Source organism: Dermochelys coriacea, chromosome 3, assembly GCF_009764565.3.
Source record: "Dermochelys coriacea isolate rDerCor1 chromosome 3, rDerCor1.pri.v4, whole genome shotgun sequence".
Taxonomy (NCBI): Eukaryota; Metazoa; Chordata; order Testudines; family Dermochelyidae; genus Dermochelys; species Dermochelys coriacea.
This window is the reverse complement of record NC_050070.1, coordinates 95494674-95514243: the sequence shown is the minus strand read 5'-3', so window position 1 is coordinate 95514243 and position 19570 is coordinate 95494674. Positions and strand designations below refer to the sequence as shown.

The 19570-nt window shown below is 39.1% G+C and overlaps 1 protein-coding gene and 1 long non-coding RNA gene across 2 annotated transcripts in view; both read left to right on the top strand.

Annotated features, from left to right (window-relative positions):
- Positions 1–1908, top strand: LOC122459341. The gene is made up of 3 exons (XR_006279955.1): positions 1–61; positions 411–446; positions 1846–1908. It is a non-coding gene; the product is annotated as an uncharacterized LOC122459341 (long non-coding RNA).
- A 719-nt stretch (positions 1909–2627) lies between these two features.
- The window catches only part of LOC119852971 (triadin-like), a 71071-nt gene continuing 54128 nt past the window's right edge, over positions 2628–19570 (top strand). The window contains exon 1 of the mRNA XM_043511476.1: positions 2628–2691. The gene's annotated coding sequence lies outside the window, so the exon portion shown is untranslated. The remainder of the gene's footprint in view (positions 2692–19570) is intronic.

Here is a 19570-nt window from a genome sequence, read left to right as displayed (position 1 = left end):
GAAACAGTTTGAAGAAAATTACTAGGGTCTCCTCTTTGGTTTTCCCAAGCCAATAAAAAGGGTGAAGATGACCAAATATATTTAAAATTGACTAAATCTTGAGATACTGCTCTACATTTAACCAGGGATTTATTATGTCTGCTAGAAAGTCAGAGCCAATTTGGTTCAGTAAGATTCCTTCATGTTGATAAACTAGTCCCCCTATTTTATGCAATGTACTCTTATTTGTGAAACCAGTTCACAAAGACCAACAGGTTTATAACTTCTAAGAAAGTGTCTATTTTTGTATCAGTCACACACATATTTTTGTTTGCTTCTTTAATTTCTGAAAGCATGCTGTGCAGTATTGTTATTAACTTTTTTGCATTCCCTGTTTTAAGAAAGTTCTTTTTATATATGTTTTCATGCAGAAGAAAAGCCTCTTGTGATAGCTAAGGAAGTGAAAAGTAAGTAACTTAATTTTTTCTTTCTGTTGATGTGAATTTATGCAAGGGCTAATAGCATATTTGTTGCTTGGATCTGCTAGCTTCAGAAAAGCTTCTTCTACCCCGGAACAATTTTCAAGGAAAGAAAGAGTCTCACTGTATGGACTCATGATGTTTTGCATGTGCTATTCTGTATAACAATATAGGCTAGCTTCTTGTACATATTCATAATAGCAAAACATCACAAAATAAAAAGCTATAACTCTGCTAACTCAGCTGATACCCATAACTACACAACTTGAAGGACCAAACCTGGAGGCTACGGGGTGGGCAGTACAAAGGGCAAATATGTTTGCTGTTATTTTACTAGCATTTAATGGGAATTCATTCCCTAACAAAGAGAGAGAAAAACAACAGGAAATGAGTTTCCTGATGTCTCATACCTAATTCTATTCTACCAATTAATAACTCTTATGCAATAAGTAATTTAAATTGTTGTGGCCTTCATAGAGAAAAAGCTAATTTCCACCGTTGCCCAGTGAATCCATAAAATAGAGACAACTGAATTTAAAAGATTATGTTCTTTAGTAGACAATGGTTTAACTGCAATTCATCATGAATAGCAGATATCTTGTAATGACACGTTTAAAGATCCAATTCATAAAAATGTTATGAGGGTATATTATTTATATAAGCTTTTGATGGGATTCTGCACTTATTGCTGAGTATCTCTTGCAAGTTTTTCAACTGTCAGCCAGGTTTTATAAGGGAAGCACTAAGTCAGAACAAATGTAGAGTTACTGTATCACTTCAAAAATTGTATTTATAATAGGTTAATTGGTATAATTGATTGAATAAGTGCCTATTTCTTAATAATTACCTGGTGCACACATTGGCTCCAATTCTATCATCAGCTTTGTGTGGACTTGCTGGAATATAGAACATGTTTATATATTTGAGGGGATGACAGTAGTGTTTTTAATAAGCGACTAATTGGTCCAGATTTGCATGTCTTCTCCATTGCATGGACTGATCTCCAGATATACGTTTTCTGCATTGTGATGGCAAATCTTCCAAAGCATACTTCAGTTGGCCAAAACCGGGCAGATTTAATAAAACACAGCACAGAGGGAATGTGTACCATCTGAAACAGGGTGATCTACCCAATGGCACAGTTTGGCCCAATATAAGTATAAACATCTGTCAGAAGTAGTCATGGTTTACCAATGTGGGTGCCATAGAGATAAGACACATCTGGGTAGACAAGTCCTTCCACAACTATGCTGTCTTTTTGTCGTACTCTCCGTTTAAGTATCGGGCCTTGTTCAAGTCTCTTACCTTATTGTTTTATAAAATGTGGGTCATTGTTCTTTAGTAAGATACAAAAAATCAACTGACCTTCTTTTAAATCTTTTCTTAGGAACAGAAGAGGAAAAGAGGATAACTCAAGAGAAGAAAGCTATTCCTGAAACTAAAAAGAAAGGCATGGAATTGGAAAGTTTGTTGAGAGGCTGATCCAGCTCCCATTGAAATCAACGGCTAAATTCCCATTAACTTCAATGGTGGCAGATCAAGCCCTAAACTTGCAGTACTACAATGCTTTCCTATTGGATGATCTTCCCATACCTTAGTAACATCACCATCCCATGTTTTACCACTTTTTCAGTTTGTGTCAATATTTTAAGGCTTTTCCTGGTTGACAAGCCAGAGAACCACTGGCAAACCTGGTGGTTTAGCCCCCTGGTTGTGAAGCTGTCCATGGCAATTGCAATGGTTGTCCCTGATATAACAAGACATGGCTATATTACCATATGTGAAAATGGTGGGACACATAGCTTTGTACTCTGCATGCCAGTTTCAATGACATCAGTACCATGTTGTTTTGATAGTAATGAATAAGATTTGCAGCTACCACTGGTAACGTAAATTAAAAGGTACCACATTCCTGCACTGATGAGTCTTGCCTGGCCTTTCATGAATTATTAAGTGTCCAGATTATCCAAAATTGATGCTTACTGATTAATTTTCATTTTTTATCTGATTGCTTTGTGACTAGGTGTGTGCAATGGCTAGAATCATCTGATCTAAATTCAAAAATAAGTCACATTTTTTCAGCATGTGCCCACCAGGGCTTGGCTGACTGCATATTTGAATGTGTGATTCATAGTTCTATCATATCAAATGACTTTCTTTAATTAAATTTTAGAAAAAGAAGAAAAAAAAAAGAAATCCCCTGAGAAGACTGTCCCTGAAATAAAAAAAGCAGGTAAGAAATTGAAATACATCGGGTTTTTCAATAGATGTTTGATAATTTAATATATGTATTTTCAGTGTTTAAACATTTAAAATAGGTTAATATTTAAATTCCCATTACTTAAGACTGCAGGGTTCTCCCTTATTCTGTGGATTTGGGATTTGGACAGAAATAAGTCATTCTCTCCCCACTGCTGACACCAAATTAAGCTATGGCATAAGTAACCCCACTCAATGTATTCCATGTTTGGTATAACTGCTGGATGCTTGATTTTTTTAAAAAAGCAGTATATGTAAAGTGGGGTTCAGCTCTGGCCATAAATTTTTCAGGGATAGTTATTTCACATTCAAATAATTTTAGGTGCAAATGGTAACAAGTAGCAGGGGAAATAGGTAGTTAGTTGTCTAAGGCTTTATCTATGTTGGGAGAAATGAGTTGTGTTAGAAATAATATTAACAAACATGCTTTAACATGTGTCAGCACTACTGAGTATAGACAAAAGCAGGGCTGTTTTTTTAAAGTGATAACTAGGAACAAATGTTAATGTCCTGTCTATACTAGAATTTGCAATCATTGTAGTAATGATTTAGTGTTGACACATGTTCAAGCATGTTTAAAATTCAAATGAAGCTTCTTCCCATGTCATTTTAATATTTTTCATTTCTGCTTTTATTGTGCATTTCCAAGTTTTCCTTGGTCTATCTCATCCCCTCTTGCCCTGGGAATTTCTGTCCAGTGCCTGTCTTATGTTGTTTGATTCTTTCCTTCATGTGTGTTCTAGCCATCTTTATTTCAGTTCCATAGTTTTCTGTCCTATCAATTTCTGTTTCTTCCTCCTCCAAAGCTCTTCATTTGTCTTTTTTTTTTTTTTGGCCATCTAATATTGAGCATTTGTCTAAGGCAACTGTTTAGAGAAACTTGAAGTTTAGATAATAAGGTCTTGATATGTCTCCAGATTTCAGCACCATTCAGTAAGATAGACTTTTCAATGGTGTTAAATAGTCAAAGCTGAGTTAGGAAGGAAAAGATTCTGTTTCCCTAGATTGCCTTTGGGGTTACAGAGGAAGATCTGGTTTTTGCTATTCCATCTGTTCCATCGTTTTTGCTCATGGTGCTGTCAAGAATTGCGAAGTGTTGGACCTCTTCTATGCCAACCTCATAAAGTGTTATTGGTATTTCTTGTTGGGTGTTGATTCTCATGATTTTCGTTTTCTGTGTTGATTTTCAGCCCTACAAATTGTGCATAGGTCTGGAGATAATTTGTGTTAGCTTGCTTTTCTCCATGAGTATGGGTCAGCAGGTTGATGATCTGTTACTGCCTCTGCTCCATTCCTGTTACGTACAACCTCTAAAGTTCTTATCCATTTGCGCACTGCAATGTGATCAATTTTGTTCCGTTTTGTGGTCTGGCTGTCAGTTATCTTGTGAATAGTACGGTGAGGGGAAATAGTTCCTTCAGTGACCAGATCATTCATTCCACAAAAATCAGCAAATATTTCCCCATCTTTGTTCATTTAACAAAGGCCTTATTTTCCCATAATTACTTCCCTGCCTGTATTGTTGCTTCCCCCACCCCCACTTTCATGTTCATGTCTCCAATTATGAGGAGGACATCCCTTTTCAGGACCTTGGCTACTTCTGTTCATAGAAGTTTTCTTGTTCCCGTTGGCTAGCTTGATTTGTTAGAGAGTACCACTGAATAATGGGCACTTTCTGAAACTTTGATGTAAGTTGTGCTGTTATAATCCTGTCAGGCTTTTAGCTGCCCTCCTTGACAGTATCAGATTATGCCATCTCTATGTACACTACCCGCTGCCAGGAATGAGGACTTGCCGCTGTACCTGCCCAGTCTCCTGGGAGCCTATGAACACAGCTGAACCACAGCAGGGCTGTCTGATTGACTACTCCACCTCATTGGCTGAGAAAGTCAGCAACCCTGCTCTTAAGCCGAATAGCAGCAACTGATCTGTGGCTGCTCTATACATACCCCCACAACTGCAATCTCTCCTTGCCTCACTGCTCCTAGCCTTACTCCAGCCCTGATCCTGGCTTGTTCCCAACCTTGCTACTGTCCTTCCAGTCTGCTCCAGCCTTGCTTGGTCCCTGGTTCCTGACTTTGGCTCTTTTCCTGGCTTGTAACTCCAGCTCTGGCCACGTCTGTGCTGGGCCTGACCATTTCTGCTCTGACTGCTAAGCCTGACCACCCACATCCCGGTTCATGACATTGGCATTCAGTAGCCCTGAATATAGTAGGATGTGTCCAGGTGACAGTTATTTGTCATGATGTTACCCATCTCACTTCACTTTGGCCTAGTATATCTAGTTTATATTTGTCCATTTCTTTTGTTACTTGGGCTGTTTTACCAGACTTATATAGCATCTACATGTTCCAGATAGTGATTTTAATTACGGACTTAGGATGGAGAAGATTCGTCAGAGGAGTAGCTTCCTTTCAGGTTTGGCCACTTTGCATCATCATCTCTCTTCTAGGTCTAGCTAAGTTGAGTTGAATTAGGTTCAGTTTGTTGAGCTGAGCAGTAGTGTAGGTTTCCATAACAGCCTTATTTTTTTATGGGAGCAGTTGTTAGCCCACTCCCAACCAGGCCCTACCAGCAGGATTGGTGGACTGCCTTTGGTATGGTTTCTAGTCTTCAACCGGGCATGGGTGACCTTACTAGTTATATTCCCATTAGCATAGTTCTCAGGGTAATGGGACCATGCAAGCTGTCCCACTACATCAAGGCATAGTCCTTGGGGAAGGAAACTACATTACATGCCATGTAATTCAGAAATGAAACATCTGGTTTTGATGCTCTCTCCTTTTGAACCCTTAAAAGCAGGAAATCATAATGAAGGAGACATACCACAGTTTACAGTGTAGCCAACTCTCATTATTTTTATCACATGTAATACATTATTTGGTGTTTTGCTTTAAGCCCCATCTGCTAGAGTCATGTGATTAAGGGAGTATCTCAGCTTTTTATTTTAAAAAAAAAAGTACTTTTCTACTCTCATGATTAGGGAGAAAGGCTTGAAAACAAGAAACCTAAAGGCTCAAACACCAGAAGGCAAATAAAAAGAACCCACATTTTATTGTTTTAATATTATTGTAATTTCCAAGCTAATCTCATGACTTTTTGGGGTCTAATTTATGATTTTTGAACACTTGGGGCAACTAACTCTAGCAGTATTGTTCTAGTGTACACATAAGGATCTTTAATGCTTTGCAGTTTGTGGATGTAAGCTAATGTGATATAATAGGAAGGAGGTTATTGATAAGGCTTCTGTACTCCAAAATGCAAAGGATTAAAGTAACAAAGACAGGAACTTTTATACTAATTCCTAAAGAAGATATATCCACTCAAAAGACAATAGTAGAACTTACAATAACATCTCTATTAGTCATGTATACAAATAGGGCTGATCTATTCATGCAAAACCTTATGAGAAGTAGCGTTTATGAATGCTCATCTTGTGATACCGAGGGTTGATTTTTTTTTGAGAGGTGTTGAGTACTCACAATTGTAATAACAGTTAATGGGTATTTAAATGCAATGGTGATGATCACAGTATAGGAATAGAATGGAACAGAGCCTAACACCACACTGAAAGGGTTAAAACCAGAATCACAGGAAGCATTATCAGAGCCAGGCCTACAACTCAGGTATTCCTGGCACGATCTATGCTTTCTAATTATTCAGATCTCATGTTAAATTACATCATAAACTGGGAGGATATATATTCCATAAAGTTTACTGAAGTATAAAGTTAAATTGCATCTTTAAATGTATAAATATAGATTTAAAAATAAAATATCATAACTTAAGATGGTGATTCAAAATGACCCTTATAACTTTATCCTGACTCTAAACTTGCTTTTATATAGAGTTTTAAAAGATTACATTTTATGGTCAAACTGCAGTATAAAGTTATTAACATGTTCATCTTCAGAAGCCATTACTAAACCTTGTGAGTCATCTTAACGATGCTGGAAAGAGAGAAATTAAACAGCAAGACAGTCCCATATTTTTGTCTGTTTTTTTTCGCTCCCTAGTTTGATGCATTTTTGAAGACTTTACTAGACTTTGTGTTAGAAGACGGTAATCCATAATATATTCTAGTTACACATGTCACTGTTATTTATCATTGGACTTGCTCTTTGAATTCATGTTCTCTTTTTTAGCATTGAGTGCTAGCATCTATTGTTATCCCTAGAAGGTTTTAAACCTGCAATAATTGCCACATTTGATTAACAGGATAGTACTGTATAGCCCAAAGTTTAAAAATGAGCAATCTCAGTTTGTGGTTGTATTTACATGCTATGGGCAGAAACAGCAGAGTTTGCAGAGTTGTGAACCTTGGAAGGCTTGAACTTTCAGTCTGAATAAGCAACCAAAAGCAGGATTATGGGGATGGTTTCCTATTTAATTATTTTTACCTTTTCTAATTAAAAGAACAGGCAATGTCTATTGCATTAAATATAAGCACCTTGCCCAGGCCTTCAAAGCCCTGCTTTACCTCTCTTACTGCCTACTTCTCTGATTTTGTCTCTCTCTGTTTCCCATCAACTCTTTCATTTCCCTTTGTGTCCTCCATGCTTGTTTCTGCACTGTCTGCTCTACATGACCCCTTTATACCTGGAACTTACTTCCTGAAACTCTATCCCGCAAGCTGGGCTTCATCCTGTCATTCAAATCCCTCCATAAAACTCACAGCTTCCACAAGGCCTGTTAACTCAGTCTCTTCCTATAGTGAAATGATGGTCTGCGTGTGTGGTTGACTGAGAGGCAGAGAGAGCCTCATAATGCTTTGAGGGCAACTCTGCCCTCCCTCCCACCTTTTCCCCCATCTAAAGGGCAACATTTTATACCTCACAGCATATCCTTTATATTTTCTGATTAATGTTTTAGATTAATGCAAATTAGCAAATGAAAGGGGTTGTGGGTTTTTTGGTCCGTGTTGCAATTTTCCCCCTTGCATTACATGAATGTACTTTTGCACAGCTCTATACTAACTGCCAGTGGTGTTGGAGCAGTTTTTTAGAAGGGGTGCTGAAAGGCCAGTGAACAAAACCTTAAACTCTGCTGCATCCCCAGCACCCCTAATTACTGCACCCCTGCTAACTGTCTCTCTAAGGTGTATTTGTTTGTTTGCAGGAAAATTCTCTCTCTTTCTTTACCCCCTCTTGTCATCTCTCTCTCTCTCTGCTGCAGAGTAGACTAATATAGAATGTTCTCAGTACAAAATGAACTGGAGGATTCATAATTAGCTTTTAAAAGTGTATTGTAGATGAAACACATTAATCCTCTGACCTTCAGTTAGTACAAAAACATTGTGCTAATTGTTCTGAAAAAAGATAATTCTGTTGTTATAAACTCAGAGGTCTCTCTTAAACAAACATAATTGGCAGAAATAAGGACCTGGCAAAATCCTGTTTAAAAACCCCTACTCCACGAGGCTGGACAAATATAGAGCCATATCTGTGCACATTCAGGAAGTAGTCTTGCTGAGAAGCAGTCTGGATGGGGTAACAAAGCAATGGCCATGATTTTCAAAAGTGAGCGGAAATTTTTAGGGCCTCCGTTTTGGGGTATCCAACTTGAAACATGATTGAAAAAGGGGCCTGCTTGTTTATTTTTATCCTTTGGAAGGTAGGCGTTCAGTACTTTCTGAAAATCCGTTCTCTTGGAAGAAAGCCTATTACACAGAACGTACAAATGGCGTTTAGTGGAAACAGCTACTGCTTACAAATATAGGGACTGATCTGCCTCAGGAAGAGGCTTAGAACCTCTCAGGATATGGTCTGTGCAGACAAATCCTTTGTGCATGGCATGCACAGGTACCCACCAAAAAACAACAACAACCCAGGATGGAACAAGGGAGGTCCTCAGTGCAACAAGCTGTTTATCAAAGATCACTGTGTGTGATGTGCCTGTTTGTACTTGGACTTCCCTGACAAGGCAGCAGTCCCTCTAAACTCCTGTGAAGGACAGGGATAATCCGGTGTGCTGCCTGCTCTCAGAATACCAATGTCTTTTAGTCCTGTCTTTGTTGCATTCAAGTAAACCTGCTATGGGGACATTTAAACGATGAGGCTGCATTTGCCCTCACATGTAAAGATTAAAATTATTACCGTGACACTGTCATGTATCTGAAATATTCACCTATGCGGGTTCAGTGAGGCATCTACCAGGGCCTGGAGGTGACATGCCTGATACTCAGTGGGAGGAATGGCTGTGTCCTCTGTGTTTGGAGGAGGGATGTTATAATAGCCGTGCAGGGAGCAGAACTGAGATACTCAGGGATCAGGGGACAGGGCCTCTCTGCTGCCTTTTTTGCATGATCTGATGGCAGGCGTATTGTCCTTCACTCTGTGCTGTTTAATGCCAGTCTTTGCAACTTGCAAAAGGGCACAGATACATGGGAAATGAGGAGAAATGGCCATTCTATTCTCCCACAGTTTGGCCTTTGCTACTCTGCTTTATAGAGGCAGACAAAGAAATCCCTATGACCAGTTTTTAAATTCCTGATCTGCACAAAACCTCTTCATTTGTATGGCTTCCCTGCCCACATTTACCTGGTGCATTCCTCATATTACATATTTCAGAGTAGCAGCCGTGTTAGTCTGTATTTGCAAAAAGAAAAGGAGTACTTTTGGCACCTTAGAGATCAACACATTTATTTGAGCATAAGCTTTCGTGAGCTACAGCTCACTTCATCGGATGCATCTGATGAAGTGAGCTGTAGCTCACGAAAGCTTATGCTCAAATAAATGTGTTAGTCTCTAAGGTGCCACAAGTACTCATATTACATAGTTGTTTTCTACGGATAAGAGAAATAGTGGTGACATCTGGTGGCCAATTATCTATTATTTTCTTTTGTCTGCCTGCTTTTTCTCCTCCTGAACATTACCATATGTAAGTGTTCCTTCTTAAAGGAATGAATTTGAGATCTGTAGCTATTATTTATGTCTGTTCCCCTCCCAGCCAACCATGCTGCAATGGTCACTCCTGGAAGGTGGTACGCTCTGGAACAATGTTAAGATGCCAGCCAAATATGAAACTTTTCTCAGAAGTATCACCTTCCTGGGAAGTACTTCCAGAAGAGCCAGCAAATAACAGCGAACTAACCATGGTTGAATGGCATAATATTGTACTTGAGAGAAACACTCTTTGTACCACTGATGGAGCCAAGACACAGCATACTGCTATAAGAGGCTTGAATGGGGGGCAGGGGCTTTTGGTCTCAGATCAACTGAAAAGAAAATAAGGAGAGAAAACCTTATGTACAGTTGAAAGGAGAGATGCCACTAAACACCAACGTCATACTGTCCAACCAGAAAATAACACCTCATACCATTCTCTGGTCCATGGATGCTTAACAGGCTTGTATATTGATAGTATTGAGGCCAGAGTTAGGCTGGTTTTTTGTTATAGTGTGACTGTGAAGAATGTGGGGTGTACATGTGTTACTGTACATTTTGGAGGTACATGGGACCTATTTGTAGAGCAGCAAATTCTGTCTGTGAAATTGATGAAATATGATTGTGGAGGTTAAGGTGTGTTAAAGAATGATAGCTTAATTGGGCATTTCCTCAAATTGGCCTTTACAGGATCCAAGTGTGGATTCTTCCCCAAGAGGTGGGTGGTAGCTGTATCTGGAGGAAACTAATAATGCTGGAGGAGTGGGGCTGACTGGGGATAGCTTAGGAGAGAGAGAAATGGGGGAAACAAATATATAAATAAAATAACAGAAAGATAATCAGCAGTGAGTTGCCTAGGGTTGCCTTACTCAGAGATGTATATGTGTAGGGCAAAAGTTAAGGGAGGACAGAAGATTATGAATTGATGGGGAATTTTTAAAATTATAATTTTAAAGCCAAAAAAATGTGAGTCAGAAACCTGGAGTTGTACACGTTGTAAGAGTATGCACTTGCAGTTGCTTATTGCTTTTACCCTGATACTCCCTCAACAGCTTCCCTCTGATTGATTGTTTGTTACACTCACTTGTGTCTTGTCTCTATACCCTATGCATATTGGAGCAGAGCCAGGACGTCCTGTGTGTTTGTACAGCCCTCAGCAAAAAAGGGCTCTGCTTCAGCTTGTGGTATTATATCATCATCATCATCATTATTATTTTATTATCCATGGAGCAAAACCCACAATTCTCATTTTGAACATCTGGGTTCCCTGTCTGGTTTACTGGAGCTCTAGGCTTCATCTCCTGTGTTGCAGACTGATTCATTCCTAGCTAATAACTTGCTCCTGGCATTATTAGCATCTCAGACCCAACCTTACTTCTTTTTCTATCCTCCCCTGGGTTCTGTTTATGACTCACCTGCTGTTTCCTGGCATTCTCCACTAATAGCTGCTTTTCCCTTCAGACACAAGCTATGCAGGCTACTGTGAGGACTGGGCTATGTTTATTAACCCATAGAAAGTCTGAGTTAAGATTTTCATTGTTGCCAGCTGGTGGTGTTATGTGCTGGTTTTCCTCTATCTTTCAACGTTGTTTACAATTTCCTGTTTGTGGGGCTTTGTATAATAAAATCATAGAAAGTGGAGATGGAGATGACCTATTAGGTCACCTAAATCATCCTTCTCACAATGCAAAATGATTCCATACAATATCTCTTCAAGTTCTTTATCTAGCTTAGTTTTAAATGTCTGAACCGCTTTAGAAGATTATTCTCAGTCTTAATAGATTTCAAAGTTAAGAATTTTATTAAATTCTACCTAAATTTTCCTTTACTTAATTTTTCCTGTTACTCATAGTTATAGCCCCATGTGACATTCTAATTTACCCCCTAAAGCCTTAGATCCCAGTTCCCTATTGCCTTGCTCCTTGTATTGCCATTTACACTTACTTGTGCAAAGTAGATGTAAAACTGGTGTAGGTGAATGGAGAATTTGATTTGGTAGTATTTCATACTTACTTAGCACAGGTATCTATATGACAACGTATAGCAGAAGGCAATGAAGAATCAGGCTCTTGGTGCTAGGTGTCTTGGACTGTAATAAATAGTGGATTTATGGGATATAAGAATATTTCCTTTTGGTTTTACTTTGCACATACCTTTGTAAACTAAATACTGGAGGCCCCTATGTAGATACTTGCTCCCTATACTGTAAGAAAATGAAAAACAAGCCTACTTACCTTATTGATGCTTCCCAGCTCAGCAAGAGACAAACATAGTCAAATTTGGTCTTATGGTAAAAATGAGGTTATATGTATCTGAGCAGACGCAAACAGCATTTGGCACTGGTGTAACTATTGCAGCTGGAATACAGTGTCCAATTCTGGTGTCTACAATGCAAAAAGGATGTTGATAAATTGGAGAGGATCAGAGACCGGAACAATTAAAGGGTTAGAAAACATGCATTATAGTGATAGACTCAAGGAGCTCAATCTATTTAGCTTAACAAACAGAAGATTGAATGATTTGATTACAGTCCATAAGTACATATGTGGGGAAAAATATTTGATAATTGGCTCTTCAATCTAGCAGAGAAAGGTATAACTTGTTCCAGTTGATGGAAGTTAAAGATAGACAAAGTCAGACCAGAAATAAGGTGTAAATTTTTAACATTGATAGTAAGTAGCCAATGGAGCAATTTACCAAAGGTTGTGGTAGATTCCCCATCACTGGTAATTTGTATATCAAGATTCAATGTTTTTCCTACAAGATTTGCTTTAGGAATTATTCTGGGGAAGTTCTATGGCCTGTGTTACCACAAATACTCCCTTCTGGTGTTTCAAAAGTATCTTAGGCCCAAATTTCAAAGGTATTTAGGCATTTACAGATGCAGATTGGGATTTACAAAAGCAACTAAGATGGGTAGACACATAACTCCAATTGATTTTCAATTAGACCTTTCTCCAAAGTGACTACATAACTTTTGACACGAGCATGTAGGCTCCTAAGTCACTGTGACACTGTTGAACATTTTATCCCTACTGTCTAATGAATAGGTTCTTAAGGTGGAAATGGTGATATCATTTATGTAAGAAGCTGCTCAATTCGAGGGCCTCTTTCTCTTCCCCTCCATCCCACAGCTCACTTACTCACCTTGCAGTGACAACTGGTTCAGCATATGGCTGCTTCTCCATTGCAGTTGGTATTGTGGAAATAAAGCTCCTCTAAGAAAACAAGCCTACTTGTTGAGAGGTGGTTGCTCTCTGGAAGAGTGAGCAGCCTCACAGTGACTGATTGATTGGCTGGTTTTAGTTAGTTCACCAGAGGAAGAACTTTTAATCTGCTCTCCTAGTGGAGAACCTGTTGTTGAATCTTGCAAGAGCAACTGAATATTTCATCAAGATGACAGTATTGTTCTGTCACCCTTAAAGCATTGATTATTTCAGATATGTATAGTTAATTTCTTTAAGCCTTTCTTGTAAATTAATCCCTGAACATGCAGAGGTGGGAGGGATGGGAGAGGACAAACAGGGTGATGCACATACCACTTTTGTTTCTGCAGCTGAATCTCTTGTGGGATGATTTGGATCCCCATCAAGTCAGGTTCAAAACAAAACAAGTGCTCTTGGGCTCAGTGTTCATCATTTCAGACAAGAACCAGGAATGCAAAGATTTTAAAAATAAATGGAAGATTGAGATGAGCTGGATTTGAAATACCCAGGCACTATTTAATGTGATATCTGGGGAATCTGCCCAAACAAAGCATATTAGCATATTTTAGAATGACATGACTGTGTCTGATAGTCAGTCTGTTTTGAAGCTACATTATCATTCTTTTAAAACCCCCTTGGGGGAATGGCAAACTGGGAACGAACAACCCTGGAGTTAGTACAAACTGAATGTAGCGACTATGAAGTTAACTATATACTCACTTTGCCTCTTGCCCTTCAAAAGTGTTGAGTGAGTTATTTACACTTTCTTACCAGCTGGTTGGCCTATCTTTAATTAATTATTCTAATCTGATTGCTTCTACATTATTTGTGTTGGTCTGTGGAATAATGCAATGCTTATTTGTCTAGTCACATTCAGAAATAACAGGATTAGTTGTATATGCCTATGACTCAAGCAATGCAAAGTTAATCTTTTTATGAAGGGAAACAATACTGTTCCCTCAAAATAAGATGCACGTCTGAATCACCAGGCCTGATATTTAAAATAATTACTCTATGCTAAACATCAATGAATATCAGACAAGCTAAAATGGTAAACTAGTCAGTGTTATATATTTTCTGCTGCCATTCTATGGACAAACTGCAGACCTGACCCAATTGAAGTCAGCGGGATATTTCCATTGACTTCAGAGGGCTTTGGATCAGACTCCATATGAAATTTTTTACTTTTTCCATTAAAAAAGCATCTTTCTCATTCCTAAAATTTGTCCTTGACTATGTCATTTTCCCTGAAAGTTCCCATGACAATACAAAGATGATCATTCAGCAGCTCCTGAGTAATGTACCATAAGTGACACATTGAATGACTTCTGGGTTCTAGATATGTTTTATTGAATTTCAAATTTAATACATTGTACAATAAAAGCTTTGTTATCTGGCATGTTGGGAGAATGGGGGGTGCTGGTCAGTCAAAAATTCTGGTTAACTAAGAGTTAGTTAACCAATGGAGGGAGGGAGTTTGGGTGCAGGAGTGGACTGGCTCAGGCAGGGGGTTGGGGTGCAGGAGGGGTTGTGGGGTGCCAGATCCCAGTGGCGCTCACCTCGGATGAAACCGGGTGGCTCCCAGCAAATGGCTCCTAGGCAGAGGGACAGCTAGGTGGCTCTGCATGGTGCCTCTGCCCCCAGGCGCTGCCCCTGCAGCTCCCATTGGCTGCAGACCTCAGCCAATGGGAGTTGTGGAGCCAGTGTTTGGGGTGGGGTGGGAGCAGCACATGGAGCCCCCGTGGCCATTCCTCCACCTAGGAGCAGCGGGGGCATGTTAGTGCTTGTGAGGAGCCGCCCGGCTCCAGCACCCCAAAATGCCAGTTTCTCAAGCTTTCCAGTTGGTAAAGTGCTGGATAACATAGCTTTTACAGTACTACAAATGACATCAACAATATTCCATTACACAATACAACAATTAAGAATGTTTGTGTGTGTGTATATATATATGTGTGTGTGTGTGTTTCTATAGGTGTATATATGTGTTTGTATGTATAGGTGTGTATATATGTATATTAAAAACACTCTTAAGGCAGACTAAAAATCTCCATAGATTTCAGGACCTGCTAAAATTGCCATTCTTAACTCAACTACATTTAAATCAATATTAAAAAAAAATTCAGGTAAGAATACATAAAAGAAATGGGCATTATGAAAATCCATGCAATGCCAGAAGTAATTACATTGTGTTTTTATTAAAGGTTTAATATTTTAAAGTGTAATTACTAGCATAAGCACATACAGTACAATCACTTCACGTATCTCTTGGTCTATACCCTTTCAGTACCTGTAGTAATTTTTCAAGCCACTGATAGATACACAATATATGAAACATCCATACTCAACATAGCTCTTTTTACCTTCTTCATTCAGGCAAAAAGCTAAGGTGAGCCTAGTATTGGTAAATCCCATAGGTCTGAGTTGGTAGGATGCTGTGTTACTTCTTGAGACCTTGCACAAAATGCTGGTAAGAGTCCACTTCTTGAATAGAGTAGGCTCTTGAGTAGAGTAGGCTCATTTTCTAGGCCCTTGACTTCAGAAAACTGCCTTAAATTTTTTATTAGACGATAACAAGCACTTCCTCAGTCTAGTCCTGTTTATCATGCATCCAGCTACACTGCAGAATTTCCTGGCTGTCTTTCTCCTAGAGAGGTTCATAGAGGTCACAGTTGCTGTTGAAAACAAATGGGACATAATCTAGACCTCTTAGTTATGATTGTTTAACTTTTTAATAAACTATACCTAATGGGCATTCTTGCTCTGGTTTTTAACACGCAGAGTCAGCTTTGTGGCTTTGTTATACTTAAGTCAGAGAGAAAAATGGTTAAATGATTAGGATAATAGAATGGGCAGATGTTCTTGAGAGGAAGAGCCATACCCAGTCATGGTTACAAATGCACTGATTTTTATCTTGATTGCAGTAGGTCCTGTGTGAAGTTGCTTCCTCATAGATTTTTGCTGCATGTTTTAGGGTGTAATTAGAGTACTGTATGTCACCTGTAAAGATGAATGAATGGACATTGCATTATTCAGATTTCCCTTTTCACACACAGTGAGAATGCTGACTATGTACATGTTCAGAAATACTACTGAAATGTACATCCTAGCATACTTCAGCTAACAGTCTTTATATATCAGAACCTACAGCAAAAGGAAGGGAAATGTAATAAGGCATATTTAAAGGGATATCATGCACAACTTGCAGCACAGAGTAAACAAAACCTAGTCTGATTTTTCATGCTTAAAGCATTTGTCAGTTTCATGAGGCAGCTTGGAATATAATCTTTATTTCAGGCTTCTTTTCTGTAATGGCTTCAGACATTTTTAAAAAGAAAAGGAGTACTTGTGGCACCTTAGAGACTAACACATTTATTTGAGCATAAGCTTTCGTGAGCTACAGCTCACTTCATCGGATGTATCCGATGAAGTGAGCTGTAGCTCACGAAAGCTTATGCTCAAATAAATTTTAGTCTCTAAGGTGCCACAAGTACTCCTTTTCTTTTTGCGAATACAGACTAACACGGCTGCTACTCTGAAACCAGACATTTTTAAGTTTGCACCAGACTTTATTCATTCCCCATAAGTTTTTACAGCCAAAGTTTCACCACAAAACTGCTGAACCCATTGCAAATATACAATTTGGAATGTATTTGTGCTCAACCTGTTCAAAAGAAATGTGGATTGCCCCCTTCTTAGGAGAATTCACAAATTCTCCAATGTTTGAAAATATAGGGTCTGTTGTAAATATCTCTAATGAAGTCAATGGAACCATGACAATGTATAGCATAGATGATCTGGCCTGTGGTGGTTTATTTTAAGGAGTACTGTTGTTATCTACACCAGTAGCTCCCAAATTTCATTGATTCATATACCACCTTAAAAAATTGTTGCAAAATGAATGGCTAGACCATATAGCTCATGTACCACCAGTAGTACATATAGCACTGTTTAGGAACCCCTGATCACACATCTTACAAAATACCTTTTCTTCCTTCCCCCAGTTGACTGTAGCCTGTAAATATATGTAGTTCTGATGCCTGTATGATTATAATCTCATAATGAAACTCTTAATCTATTGTTAACATCCCTAATGGCCACAGATGGCTGTGGACCGTGCTGTTAGTGGGAGAAGCTGATTTCATTTTAATAATTCCTAAGTGGAAAAGAATTAAGCATTAAAGAAAATGAAAACATGAGTCACTGGTATATTTTCAGCTGGACATTCCCAAAGTTCACCTATACATGTAGGTGAATCACCTGCCTGCTCATTTCTCTCTCTTACTTGGTTTATACCTAACTCGTATGGTGGAACTTTTTTGAATTCTCATGGGGGCATCTGCTTTCTTTGAAGTAGCATTTACTGTAGATGGGATGCATTCATAAACATTTCACTCTGCTTCCATTTGAAGTGTTCTACAGGTTTGAGGCTATTACCCTCCTCTGGCATGGTGCTGATCAGGACAGACAGGCTTCATGCTTGTTCACTAAAATGTAGAGCTCATTTAGAAGTGGTAACTGAAAATATGGTGCAAGATGGCTTAGAATTTCAGCCACTCAAATCCTCTGATTCATTGAAGTCTTTATTTATTGTATTTAAAACTCCTGTTGAATGCTGTTCAGCTGATAATTATTGTAGTAGCTAAAGAAAGAAAAAATATACAGTTATCTAGCCCATCCCCATTAGGTTATCAAGTTCATTCACCTTTGTTCCTAGTGGATTGACCCCATAGTGGGCACTGATATAGACCTGAAATTCAGGCCCTAAGAGAATATGTTACCATTCTTAATCAACAAGAACAGCCAGCAAGATTGGAGAGCTACTTGCAAGCAATTGTTTTGAGTCAGGGAATTATTATTGTTGGTGATGTATTGAGACATCTCAGACAACACACAGACAGATATGCTCCCTGCCCCAACAACTTGCAATTGAAATGTTTAGATCAGTGATGTGCTGTCAAAATGTTATCAAGGCTCCATCAAAAAAATTCCACCTTCATCAGTGATGCATGTGATATTCCCTGGTTAACATACTACCACACAATCCTAAACCCCCCCCCCCGGGGCATTAATTCTATTCTCTGTCTTTCCCAGAAATCCTATCAGCTCCATACATCCCCTCGCTAGCAAGTCTTTCCCCGCCACTCAGTCTAATACTTCCTGACCAGTCATGGTTTCACCTCACTGAAGCCCCTCTAGAGCCTTCCTCTCAGTTTCATCACAGCAATAGCATTGGTCCAAGTAAGTTATCCAGGAGTTCTAGGCTGTGGGGTGGTTGGTCACTTAGATCCCTTTGGTTTATGCGGTAATCAGGTCTCCCTGAGTGCTGGAGGTTCCCCTCATTGATTGACTGGAAGGAGGGAGCAGTAATGGTGGTCTGAGAAGGAGTGGATTTTCCTGGATTGGTAGGTGAAGAAGAAGAAGTCCAGACTTACTCCAAATTGAAGCTCTTTAAACTCTGGGCTAGGGCTATATAAGCAGTCACTGAGAGGGAGAAAGGCAGGTTCCAGTGTCTTTGGGACTTAACTCAGTGAAGCAGCAGCTTGGCCCTTGCCTTCTCCTTGTGGGTTGTTAGAGTGGCTGATGGGGTGGGAGGGGACTGCTAGGACTATCTGGAACATTCCTTATGCACACCTAGAGGCACTTGTAAGGATGCAGTTTCCCTTGCTAGTAGCCACTGAGGATGTGGCAGTAGTGGGCTCCATGAGAAAGATGTGAACAGGCAGCTCCGGCCTTAGCAAAACAATATTTTGCTGCTTCCTCCCCAAATCTCTGCTCATGATTAACACATGATTATAAAGAGGATTTGGGGGAAGGTTAGCAAGATTAATCTGTGAAATATACCAGAAACTTAATTGTTTTACTTAAAAATGGTGTGTGCTGGAAGAAGACTGGGAATGTTTGTTTAATCACAATGAAATATACACTCATTCATAACTTCATATTGCTCAACTGTCTGAAGTGTCTTATTCTTCTACTATAGTTCATATTAACTAGTAAATCTCCCTACTCAACTAATTGTTTTTAAATTCTGGTACATCTGCTAGCATGACAGCAGACTACACGGAGATTGGTCTCTCAGTGACTTTGTGTTTTTTGTTCTGATGATGGAAATTCTCACACATCAGATGCCACCTGCTACCTCCTCTATTTCCTCTCTTTTGAACCTTTGCTACGGGCAGCAAATGGGACTTTAATTGTCATCCATACAAGACACATTGGCTTAAAAGTCCTGTGGTTGTGTCAAATATGCAAGACCCATGTCAAGCAGCCAAATGCTGTTCTCAATTACATTTTGGCCAATAATAGCATGGTCAGTAGTTCCTCTTCTGCTGATCAAGAACCATTCTGAATATAAAATACTGAAAAAAGTCTAATGGCCACTTTCAGTATGCAGCTTTCTGATATCTGACATTTCTGTTCATCTCTTCTCTCACTCTTGCTCTTTATTAAAAAGCTAAATGGAAGCTAAAATAAGAAGAAATTATAAGATATGCAAACAGCAACTTCCATCCGAGGCAAGGTTTGCAAATCTCTATGTGTCTTCAACAGAAGGAAGGGTTCTTTTTTCAGATAGAGCTTCTGCATGTTGTATGAGACCTTTGGTTCTGCTGTGTTTCTGTACAAGACCCATACACAGCATAGTACAGCCATGGGACCTGGTTAAGTCCATGCTAGCATCTGGCCACCAGCTAAGGGAGAGTAAGGTATATGATTAGTGTTCATCTGGGTTTACAATGGGAAGCATCTACTTTGGTATCTTTTT